This window comes from Balaenoptera ricei, chromosome 10, assembly GCF_028023285.1.
Source record: "Balaenoptera ricei isolate mBalRic1 chromosome 10, mBalRic1.hap2, whole genome shotgun sequence".
Taxonomy (NCBI): Eukaryota; Metazoa; Chordata; class Mammalia; order Artiodactyla; family Balaenopteridae; genus Balaenoptera; species Balaenoptera ricei.
The window spans coordinates 49,432,271-49,444,756 of NC_082648.1; the positions used below are offsets into that span (position 1 = coordinate 49,432,271).

Here is a 12,486-nt window from a genome sequence, read left to right on the forward strand (position 1 = left end):
AGTCTATTTTATCTGACATGAGTATTGCTACTCCAGCTTTCTTTTGATTTCCATTTGCATGGAATATCTTTTTCCATCCCCTCACTTTCAGTCTGTATTTGTCCCTAGGTCTGAAGTGGGTCTCCTGTAGACAACATATATATGGGTCTTGTTTTTGTGTCCATTCAGCAAGCCTATGTCTTTTGGTTGGAGCATTTAATCCATTCACATTTAAGGTAATTATCAATATGTATGTTCCTATTACAATTTTCTTAATCGTTTTGGGTTTGTTTTTGTAGGTCCATTTCTTCTCTTGTGTTTCTCACTTAGAAAAGTTCCTTTAGCATTTGTTGTAGAGCTGGTTTGGTGGTGCTGAATTCTCTTAGTTTTTTCCTGTCTATAAGCTTTTGGTTTCTCCATCAAATGTGAATGAGATCCTTGCCAGGTAGAGTAATCTTGGTTGTAGGTTCTTCCCTTTCAACACTTTAAATATATTGTGCCACTCCCTCTGGCTTGTAGAGTTTCAGCTGAGAAATCAGCTGTTAACCTTATGGGAGTTCCCTTGTATGTTATTTGTCATTTTTCCCTTGTTGCTTTCAATAATTTTTCTTTGTCTTTAATTTTTATCAATTTGATTACTATGTGTCTAGCATGTTTCTCCTTGGGTTTATCTTGCCTGGGACTTTCTGTGATTCCTGGACTTGGGTGGCTATTTCCCTTCCAATGTTAGGCAAGTTTTCAACTATAGTCTCTTCAAATATTTTCTTGGGTCCTTTCTCTCTCTCTTCTCCTTCTGGGACCCCTATAATGCAAATGTTGGTGCGTTTTGTGTTCTCCCAGAGACCTCTTAGGCTGTCTTCATTTCTTTTCATTCTTTTTTCTTTATTCTGTTCCATGGCAGTGATTTCCACCATTCTGTCTTCCAGGTCACTTATCTGTTCTTCTGCCTCAGTTATTCTGCTATTGCTTCCTTCTTGTGTATTTTTCATTTCAGTTAGTGTATTGTTCATTTCTGTTCTTTAATTCTTCTAGGTCTTTGTTAAACATTTCTTGCATCTTCTCAATCTTTGCCTCCATTCTTTTTCTGAGGTCCTGGATCATCTTCACTATCATTATTCTGAATTCTTTTTCTAGAAGGTTGCCTACTCCCCTTCATTTAGTTGTATTTCTGGGGTTTTATCTTGTTTCTTCATCTGGTACATAGTCCTCTGCCTTTGCATTTTGTCTATCTTTCTGTGAATGTGGTTTTTGTTCCACAGGCTGCAGGACTGTAGTTCTTCTTGCTTCTGCTGTCTGCCCTCTGGTGGATTGACATTTTCAACTTTGGAAAGAGCTGCTTTTATTTAAGTATACAGAGCTGAAAGGTTGGTTTTATAAGATTTTAGCATCAGTAAAATGGAAACAAACTTAATTTTGTTCCATTGAAAATATAAGGTCACTTATTATGGATCAATGAAAAATTATGCATTATTATCATGAAGTGTTAAATCATACATGTATCATACACCTAAAGAGAAAAGTGCTTTGTTTTATATTAATGCATAATGTACATTGGAGCATGTTTTTTTCTCTCCAATACATTTTCTTTTATATTTTTATCAAAGTACTTTGCTTTTCAGCCATATCTCTTATAATGTCTTACTAAAGAAAAGTTCATGCAACCTATACAAAGTGTTATGGGATGACAAGGGAGGGAATTTTCACAATGAATTCATTACATTTACAAAACACTTTATATTTGCAAAGTTATTTATATATAGTGTTTCATTGCTCATCAAATAACTTGATTGTGCAAATATTATCTACTGTGATCAGATGATAACACTATGTCCCGGAGAGATTAACAGTTGCTAGTTCAATGGTACATTTGAAAAAAGCATCCAGTTCTCCTAACCTCTTATCAAATGTTCTTTTCACTACCACACTGAGGGAGGGGATCATTAACTCAAATACTGGAGGCTATCACACTGACATGAATCCTTGATCATAATTGACCTAAATTATTTTGATCTACAGCTGTTTAAATTAAAGTTCAGCAAATAATTGCTCAACTTCATTTTATGCTGACTGCAGAGACGGCCTTGGAGGGCCTGAAAAGGGGATCTATTACCCAGAAAATACAGAAAAGTTTTTATTGGATTGAATTAAATTGATTCATTTCTTTTTTCTTCTTTAAAGATCTTTTCATTGATTGTTATTTTTAAAAATCCCTTAGGAAATTCTTTATAAATGAATAAGGTTGATTTTGTGATAAAACTACATTCTGCTACTTGTTGTTTTCCTCCCTTGGAGTGCTTGGAACTTTCTCCCACTCCATGTCTACTTTCACTTCATCTACACACCTGTTGCCCCAAGTAGCTTTTGCTCATTCTTTGACCCTTTAATCTCTTTCGTGCTCACTTAAAATAGGCTTACGGCGAAGGTGCATTTCAATCTTGGGGTGGGGTATTTAAAAGTAAAAATGTAAAGAACAGAGTAATGTACTTAACAATCTTCCAGTATTAATTCTGCCTTTATAAGCATGTATTGAGCTGAGAAAATTATTTTAATGACATTTTTAATCAGTTTCTTCAGGCTCTTGACCAAAATCTTTTGAGATTTTTACCAAGTGTAGAGGCCTCTCCAATATTGGGAATTAAAAGATGATTAAGACCCAGTCCTTGATCTTGAGAAGCCTTGAGTTGAGCAAAATCTTCCAGTTGAGTACATTGGCATATTTATTTTTGCCCTATTTGCAGATTTTTTGCAGAATGTTTAATAGGTCTTTGATTTAACCATCACTCTCTGACTCTGACAATCCATACAATGGAATTTCATTTGTTACATTAAATTGGAAGGGAAGGGCTGGGTTAGACCACTAAGCCTTCTTGGGTAATAAAAGCGATCTTAAAGAAGAATTGATTGCTTACACTGATACAGTTTTGTCAAATTTGGAGAGCCATAATTAACTATGTATTAAAGAAAAATCACAACTCATTTTCTGACATTCTATCTGACTAGGTTAAATTCTTATTTTTTCTTTTTTCAAAATTGGTTTGAATTTTCTAGCCACTATCACTACAAAACCTGTCTCAGTTCAGAGGGATAATATTTTGAAGAGATTTATATAAAGCATTTCATACACATATCAGTATTTAGGTTTTTCCTCATAAGCATTTTTTAGGTTAGCTGATTAAATATTAAAATTTTTCCTAGCTGTGAAGTAGGATTTTTCCCCAAGATTTCCAAAGCCTGGTTACTGAAAACGGTGAAACCCTGTATTTTATTGGCAAAGAGCTCTAATGATTTAAACCTTTAATCAAGACTTGCTAAATGCTTGAGTTTATAAATTGTTTATGAGTTAACCAGGACTCTCCACCCAAATCTGTTCTGCTTGAGTGTAAGGGCTGGTTCTCTGCTTACAGTATCCTAGACAGTACAGGCTTCCATGTTCACATGTGACTGGAGCCAAGATGAGATGAGAGTGATCTGATCATGTGTAGAAATGCTGAAACATTATTGGCATGGATCCACTCGAAATTACTGGGTTTTCACTTGAGAAGGAGTCTGGAAATGTGTTTTAAATGACATTCTATCTTCTCTTCTACTTGTCTTTTAAAATCCTTGCCTGTCCCCTGTAGCCGATGTAACACATACACTCTTCCAGGAGGACAGTCAGACAAGCACAGGATTTGATTCATAGCCAGCTTTGTTCCAACACAGTTGTATGAGAGCCACATTCATGAAGCTAATGCCCCTTTTCTGGCCCTGCTGCAGAATTCCAAGTGTTCTTCCCAGATGGCTGTGCAGCTTCAGCCCCACCAACAGGCTGGAGTCTTCATCCATCCAACAAAAGAGATGTCTGCTTGACTCTGGAATGTTAGCATGGCATTTCTAATGATGACAATACCAAGATTCATGCAACTGGAGATATATATGCAGAAGACAATACTGTTAGGTAAAGAGTGGATGATTTTTCTTGGCCATCCATTCTAAGAAATGATATGCAGCTGTATCCTATCTTTAACATCAGGAGAATACTTTCATTTATGCGTTCAATCAGTTATTAAAAACTCATTTGCTGAGCACCATTCACTGTGTTTGTCTCTGTGGTAGGTGCTGGGGATACGGAAACAAATAAGACATGTTTCATTTCTATAGGCCGTAGACCCATAAACAATTATTAATGAGACAGATGAGGGAGGTATGCCTAAAGGTAACAAAGAGGCAAGAGTAAACAACATTGCTCTGGGGGAGAGAAAACTGTGGAAGCAAGAAAGGCTCCACAGAGGAAGCGGTTCGAGTGGAACATGTGATGTTTTTTATTTATTTGTTCCTGTTTCTTATTGTCTCATAAAGTGAAGGAAATTTTCCTTCCTCAATTTAACATTAATAGTTTTAATTTTATATCAATGATGTCTTTTAATTCCCGTGACAAATGCCACACTGTGTGTGTTATTCCTTTTTACTTACCAGAAAGTTGAACTTCAGAGATTAAGTGACTTACTCAAGGTCACATAACTGGTAATTGGAGAAACTGGAGCTAAAAATACTCCCGTGGCACCAATTCTGCTTTTTTCACCAACACACTGCCTCTATTTGATGGTATTTTGGCTTCATAGACATAATACTTCATGACTTAAATTCAGCTCACACCTGATTATCCAGTTTGATTTTGGTTGACCCAGATGCTAAGGAATTTGCAGGAATTAGAGGAACGAAAAAAAATTATACAAGGCATGGCATTGGTACTTGAGTGGCTTAGTTCACAAAAATCTTATGATGCAGCTACTTTGTTTCCATTTTACAGATAAGCAAACTGAATCTCGGAGTAATGAAGTAACTTGCTCAAAGTTGCATAGTTAGCATATAGAAGAGCTTGGGTTTAGTCTTGGCAGTCTGGTTCCAGAGCTCACCACTACGTTCTGATATCTGATAAGTCACAAGTTTAGTGCACACTATGGTAGTTCAAGAATTAATGAAATAGATGATTCAAACTATCTGGAGATCCTTTCCAGACTTTTAAAAATATAAGATTATTCTACTGTATAAACCTGAAGAGAAAGTAGAAAAGATATGGTATTGGGACACCTACACTCTGCTTTTTCCCAATTCACCACTTTACATCTGTTCTTTTAAAAAACATAGGATGATGTAACAGTTTCGTATTTATGCATGACAATTTGTATATTAATGATGGCTTTATGCCTTAAAAGCAAGTGTATACAAGTGTGTTAGATGCCCTTACACCCTTCCTGTCCACACTGTCAAAGAAGTGCTTTCCCCAAAACATAGTAATGCCTTGTTCCCATTTCTTTCATTCACCTCCTCTATTTGGCTAGGAAACAGGCGAATCTATCCAACAGATTCAAATTTGTTTGTATTTCTCTATCCTAGAAGGGCTTGTGGGATTTTCTCTCAAAAGCATTTAGGAAAAAGAGGAGAAAAGGTGGGAGAGAGAAGAAAAGTAAGAGAGAATGTAAATTCCAGGAGCCTGAGAATAAGCATGCCAGTTTTTTGATTGATGACTCAGAATTGGGTTCCGTGGAGTGCTAACTCAGAATGTGGTCATCTGGTTGAGTCACAAATGACTGAATCCTCAGAGGAACATTATGCTTGTAGTGGTGTATCATACAATCCTAAAAATTAGTGATGAGAAGACTTTCTGTGAAGAAGTCAGCCGTTTAGTGCAGCAAATGCTCTGGTTCTTATTCACTACATGGAACCGAAAAACAAAATATAAATGCCCACTATGACAGCTAGAATGGACTTTCAGACTATCTGTTTTAAGATTATTTTTAGAATATATATAGTCTAAAATTTTAATATTTGATTAGTTTCCTTTCCTTAGCATCATACTTACATAAAATATTCAGGGACAATTAGAGAAGGTGGTAGCAGGGTGGAGAATCCAGATGTGCCATGGAGATTCTTGAACCAGTTATTAGGTTGTTTCTCTTTATTCATGTGATGAAGATTAGGGATCTAACTCTAACTGAAAAACTAAAGAGGCACCATTTGTCCCAGTTGGAAAGCCAGATTTCATAGCAATTATAGTTCATTGATTAAGTAGAAATTAAAGAGCAAGGGAAACATCAACAAGTCCATACACCTGTGACAGATGGGTGTGGCAGCCTAAGGGTGTGTGAAATATTCCATCACACAGGAACAAAGAACAAAACTTAAATCTAAGAAGAAAGAATACCATCATTGGCTCGGGATGGTGCTTGATTTAATCAGATACCTTATATTGAGGGTCTATATTGTGTAGAAAATAATTTGAGCAGTTATGATATGCAGTATTTTGTTCAGACATAATCTTCTGAATATTGAAGTTCTTTTCTGCTGGTTTGATTTCCCTAATGGTCAAATTAATAGTGACTAGTTTACTAAGTAGATAATTCAGGGGAATCAACTTAGCATACAATGAACCTGCCTCACAAGTTTACTTGGTAGTGGTAAAATGTCCACATTCTTAATCTCTGATTATAAAATTAATTCTAAAAAATTTAATTGTATTTCCAGCTGCTGCAGAATATGGCATACACTGAATGTTATGTGGGAGTACTATTAATTCAGGTTTTTTTTTTTGCTCATCTTCTGAACTGGTTGAGTACTTTACTTTGTAGGACTGGTTGACTTAGAGAATGCTTTCAGAAAAGTGCATGGAATAAAATATTGTAGCTTGCTCCCCCCTAAAACAAAAATGTGTATATATTTAAAACGAACCTAAACAGCTGGCAAAAGGACTGCTTAGAAGTTGTTTTTATTTTAAAATGGCTAAAGTAAAATAAAACATGAGAATAACTGAATTAATTGAATTACTATTGGTTTCAGCTTAGCTCTTTTGGAATTGCAGAATTATATTTTTACTGCCATTATATGAGAATCATTTTTGAAGTGTTCTCTTGATGTAGCAATATGTATTTTATGTGTTTGTGCAAAATGAAAAGAAGAGTATTTTTTAACACTATCAGAGGGAGGGAGGGAGGGAGATAGAGAGAGGCTGTGAAGGGGTGAAGGGGAAGGGATAGAGACTGAATATTAGATAAATGTGATAAGTAAGGGAAACTATTTATGTAGCATCTGATTTCTGAATTACTCTTCTTGTGTTCTTCCATAGAAACAGGAAGTGCTATGTCACATGAAATTAATAAAATAATACATTCTCATAGATTCTTGAGGGAAAATTATGTTGAATCTAATCAAAGAATAATGCAGTGAGAGAAGCAGGAGATTAGCAGAGACTATCATTGCCTTTGATTGTCCTTCGTTATCACCTCTAATTCCAAGGTTATTAGTCACTCACATATAGTGAGGCATCTCATCTCCAATATCAATTGCTTTGTTAAAATCCCACAAGGATCTATACTGCTCCCCAGAGCACTAACGTAACCCAAAGATTGACGTGACCTTGTATCAAGTTGTGTACCAGAAAAATAATATACTTACCGAAAGTGAAGCTATATTCCATCTTCTGTCACTAGACTTAATTAGGTAGTTAGGTTAGTTAGACTTAACTAGGTAGTTAGACTTAAATTACTTAATTAGGTAGTTAGACTTAAAAGGATTTTCTTGGTGTATGTCAAGTAAAGTTAAACTTGTTGTGAATCCTCCTACTTAGAATGAGATTGTAAAAGATAAGCTTTACACAGAAAATAATTGACTAATCACTTCTAGATTCCATTTCTCTTTCTTCAGATATTGCTATTGGGTCCAGCCTGGTTTCTCTTGCCTTATCGTAAAGTAGAATTTCAGTTGTGCTGATGACATCATAATTCATAAGATGACATAATTCATAAGATGATGATATCATAATTCATAATTCCTCCACATTCCCCAGAGTCAGAACATATACACTAAGGTCATTCCGGTGGCAGTTAGCCATTACAGATTCAAGATATAACAACACCACCACTGTCAACTACAAATTGGCACCTGCCGTCGGCACTTGCCATCTGCCTCTACAAGGATTACATCATGAGCTGCTGCAGCCGCTGATTTTCAACACCCCCTGAAAGGAGTTCAGAGTGGAGAGCAGAAATGAGGCACTCTGTGCTCTGAGAAAACTGGCAGAACAGGTCTTCAGATAGTTAGATATTTTTATTTTCAGAAGCCGATTTTATGAGCCCAATTCTTCCCTCATATCTAGAAAAGCACTAAAATCCTTCACGGTGACGACTGGTCCTTGTGACTAGAAGAAACCTTCTGCAAAATTTTGTGCTTGATTATATGTACTCCCCCTTCACCAAAATCACAGATATACTGACCATCCCCCCTACCTCTTGGGAGCAGTTTCTCAGAACTATCTGAAATGCTGTCTCCCGAGCTATAGTCCTCATTTTGCCCCAAATAAAACTTGACTCACAATTCTCACGTTGTGCATTATTTTAAGTCGACACCACCAACAATAAATTAACATCATTATGCACATAATCAAGTGCAGCCACATAATATCAAAAGAACTAATGACAAATATTCAGTTAAAAAGGGAAAGTTCTGAGGAAAAGTGAAAAAATACCAAGGTATCAGTGGGACTCTTGGAAACTTTGTCTCCAAATTGATTTCTTCTGAGCTCAAATTTTTTAATGTGATGGAGTTTCTGTTGTTCTTTTTTTTAGTGTTGGGCCAGAAAAATATCTTATATCTTAAAATACCAACTTAGTGATGTACAAATAAGCATAAAGTCATAGAATTTTAAAGTGATAAAGGAAACTTAGCCTTCATTTAGCCCAATGTTTACAATAATGACAGATCATCAAAATTACCTAGAATTGCACATACACACACGCATATATATGTGTGTATGTATATAATATATATACATATATAATGTATATATATATTTGTATTTAAGGTGTACATATATATATGTGTGTATGTTGTTGGACTTCATTTCTGGAGATTCAGTTCTAATTTAGTAGGTCTAGAGACTAGCAAAGCAAGGTTTCTGATGACCATCCACATTTGGAAGTCATTTATGTTACAACTTCCATAATTTTGCATATGAGGCAACTGAAGTCTATGTGGATTGGCCAACCTACCAATTGTCATACAGCCAATGGATAGGAGTCAGGGATAAAACCCAGGCTTCCTGATTCTTGACTTTTCCCATTAACCCAGGCTTCTTCAAGATGTTCTGTGAGAAATGGCTAATCCTGTCTCTCACTTCACTTACAGTTTTTATCTAGTTTTTGTTTAATGAAAAATTATTTATGCTACTAATTCACTACTTAGACTTTAAAGGTAACTTGACATTGTGTTTGCACATAAAAATAAAGCTGTTAACACTTGGTCCCTTTGATTGGAAACAGCTTTCACGTGTTTTCTCATTTCCTTTGTTAAGATGTATCTTCTAACTGGTGTTTTTTTTTTCACTTCAAATTTAAACTATTTAAATCCAGAAAAAAGCAAATTGTTTATTAAACTCACTTGCTTAACAATTTCAGAGAAGTCGGCCAATGAATTGTTTATTGAGAGGGTTGTGTTCTTCTTCCTTTCTTTCTCTCTTCTCCTCCCTCTTATAATCCCAAAAGGTAATGGCAGATTGTAATAGTTGAAACATAATGTAATATACTGATTTCTTTGCCTGGTGTATGTATGACTGCCCTCTGTTGGATAAAATTAGATCTGTTCTAATATGTTAGACTGTCTTGCCCTCTAGTGGTTTGTGCAGAAGATAGTAATGAGGACACTGGGGAACACTACCTGAAGAATCAGTCATTTCTTTGCAAATAGTTGGTATTTTCACAAAATTCAACCGAAAACCTGATTTAATAATAACTATAATTTAAAATGTAAGAACTCACCCTGACTGTGCCTCAAATTTCCTTTATGGATAAATCAGTAGGATCATTAAGTTAAATTAAATGAATGTGTTTTATAAGGAATGTGAAATTTATGGTTACTTTTGATACATAACTCAATTTATCACTTCTTTAACTGGAAACTTCTAATAGGTCATTTTTTGAAAGTGAAATTTCCTGAACTGGAATGAATTTTATTCACTATGACTGAGATTCTACCAACTGAAGCAGAGACAAGCAGCAGAGATTTTTAATTTTTAAAAAACACTCATTTTTGAAGAAAACAACATTTGTGACTTAAAATATGAAAGCCAAGTTGCCTACTGTGAATTTACTACCCTTTAAACTTAGTTGAAACATAAACTTCATAATTTATCATTTAGTGAATTCGAAGTCAATTGAGCATAACCTATTTTGTCCAGCTCTCAGGTGAATGTGAAATATATAAGATTCTCGCTCTTTTGTAGCTACAGTAATCAGATTTGAAGATGCTGGCAGGGCTGAGTCTTGTTTCTAAGAACAGATGAATTTTTTCCATTTGTTCTATTACCCTAAATTTACCACTCTCATGGCTCTTGTTTATCAGCTCAATAATTCATCTCTGAATCTCCAGGGTAGAGTATAGTACATGAACCATGGTGGACCTTTAATAAATCTTTTTTTCCAGCGCCTCTTCTAAGCCTCACCTCTTCTCTTGCTCCCTCTGGTGTCCAAGAAACCCTGAGACACTATCATCAAAACCTCCACTGAAAGGTAAATCAGGCATCATTGCCTTAAAACAAAGTCAATAATTTATTTGTCCAGGAGTAAAAACATACAAAGCCTTTTCTTGAGCTTAAAATTGAGGACTGGACTTCCCTAGTGGCGCAGTGGTTAAGAATCCACCTGCTAATGCAGGGGACACGGGTTCGAGCCCTGGTCCGGGAAGATCCCACATGCCGCGGAGCAACTAAGCCCGTGTGCCACAACTACTGAGCCCGCGTGATGCAACTACTGAAGCCCACACGCCTAGAGCCCATGCTCTGCAACAAGAGAAGCCACTGCAATGAGAAGCCCCTGCACCGCAACGAAGAAGAGCCCCCGCTCCCAGCAACCAGAGAAAGCCTGCGCATAGCAACGAAGACCCAACGCAACCAAAAAATAAATTAAAAATTTAAAAATAAATAAAATAAAAATAAAAAATAAAATTGAGGACTTACAGGTGTATATACACACACACCTATATATATAATAGATGCCTATATATGTACATATATAAAAGCTTTGTATATATGTATACACATACACATAAATAGGTAAAGGATAGATTCTGGAGGAGAAAGGGTGGCTATTTGTAGCCCAGTGAAAGAGATTACCATGTAGGTATTTATGTTCTTTCTTTAGAAAAAAAAAAAGATTTGGTCTTCTCACTTTATAAGACCATATGCCTTAAAAAGCAAAGCTACCTCATCTGTTGGGGTTTTTTTAATCTAGTGTTCATTCTTTTCATTTTTCCCAGATCGTATTTGCTCATTTTTAAAACTGTGGTTTGGACACCAGACACCTGAAATTGGAAATAATTAAGCCAAGGAACTTGCCCTTTGCTGTCTGTACCAGCAGGAGTGACATTCAGCCAGGTAAGTCATACTGGTTGTGTAGAGCTGGTATCTATCCTAGTTGATTGCTGTGTATGTTCTGATCAGCTGGTGCTTATTACATATTTTAATGATCACCATAGGGCAACAGGAAGTTTCCATTTGTCCACACCAGAACCTTGCATGTGCTGCTCCCTCCTTCTACTCACTTTTACTTCCTGTAATACTGAATTCTCAGCCATATTAGACCTAGAACTCTTCATATTTGTTATTTGGTGACTTCTAAAAACTCCAGGATAGAGTTGATCACAACTGCATTTGTGTACTTTGTAAGAAACCCTATAAGGTGCTTCTCATTGTCTAGCATAATTCCTGAGCACTGGGAACTTTAGCTATGAACGCTGGTTTTGAATTTTAAAATAATTGTTAAACTTATCTTGCACTTCAAAATTTTTACCTTTTCATTCTTTTGGGAGATAGTATTTTAGTCAGATGTTATATATTCTAACTAAGGCCTTTTGCATTTTATCTCTTGTCTCATATGTTCTATCTTTCTATACATTCTAGATTTTTAAAAATATTCTTTCATCTTTCAATTAATTAATCTTCCACCATTTTTTTTAATTTCTAGAAGCTATTTCTTGTGCATGGATTTTTCTCATAGCATACCATTCTTATAATATTTTAAGGATACTATATCTTATTTAGTCTCTCTGAAAAAAAATTTGCTTTTCAACAAATTCTCATCATCATGATATACAAATTATATGTTTCTATTGGTTTTCCTCTATCATGTTGCAGATATCCTCCAGTCTGTGTTGAAGACTGGTTTTATGCTCATATTTAAGAAGGAAAAAATAGGAAGCTCTGTGTGTGTGTGTGTGTGTGTGTGTGTGTGTGTGTAAAGTTCAGCAGACTTCAAATTACAGGAGTGGATGGGAATAACCATTAAATGAGAAAGCCTTTAAATACCAGAATAAGGAGAGCTTTACTCTATAGTTTTTCATTCAAAGAGTTGTGTTGATGATCCAGAGATAAATGATACCACTTTTTTTTTTTAGAGAGAATAACCCTATGCTTTTGTCCATTGCTAAGAGGCCTGGTAGCAGGGGTACTGCCTGTGGTGGTGGGAGACTTCTGCTATCTGC

The 12,486-nt window shown here is 35.7% G+C and overlaps 1 long non-coding RNA gene across 2 annotated transcripts in view; it reads left to right on the plus strand.

Annotated features, from left to right (window-relative positions):
- LOC132373357 (uncharacterized) overlaps positions 1-11,301 on the plus strand; it is a 240,825-nt gene extending 229,524 nt beyond the window's left edge. For both annotated transcript variants that reach the window (XR_009505411.1, XR_009505410.1), the window contains exon 3: positions 11,263-11,301. This is a non-coding gene — a long non-coding RNA (uncharacterized LOC132373357). The remainder of the gene's footprint in view (positions 1-11,262) is intronic.
- Positions 11,302-12,486: the final 1,185 nt, after the last annotated feature.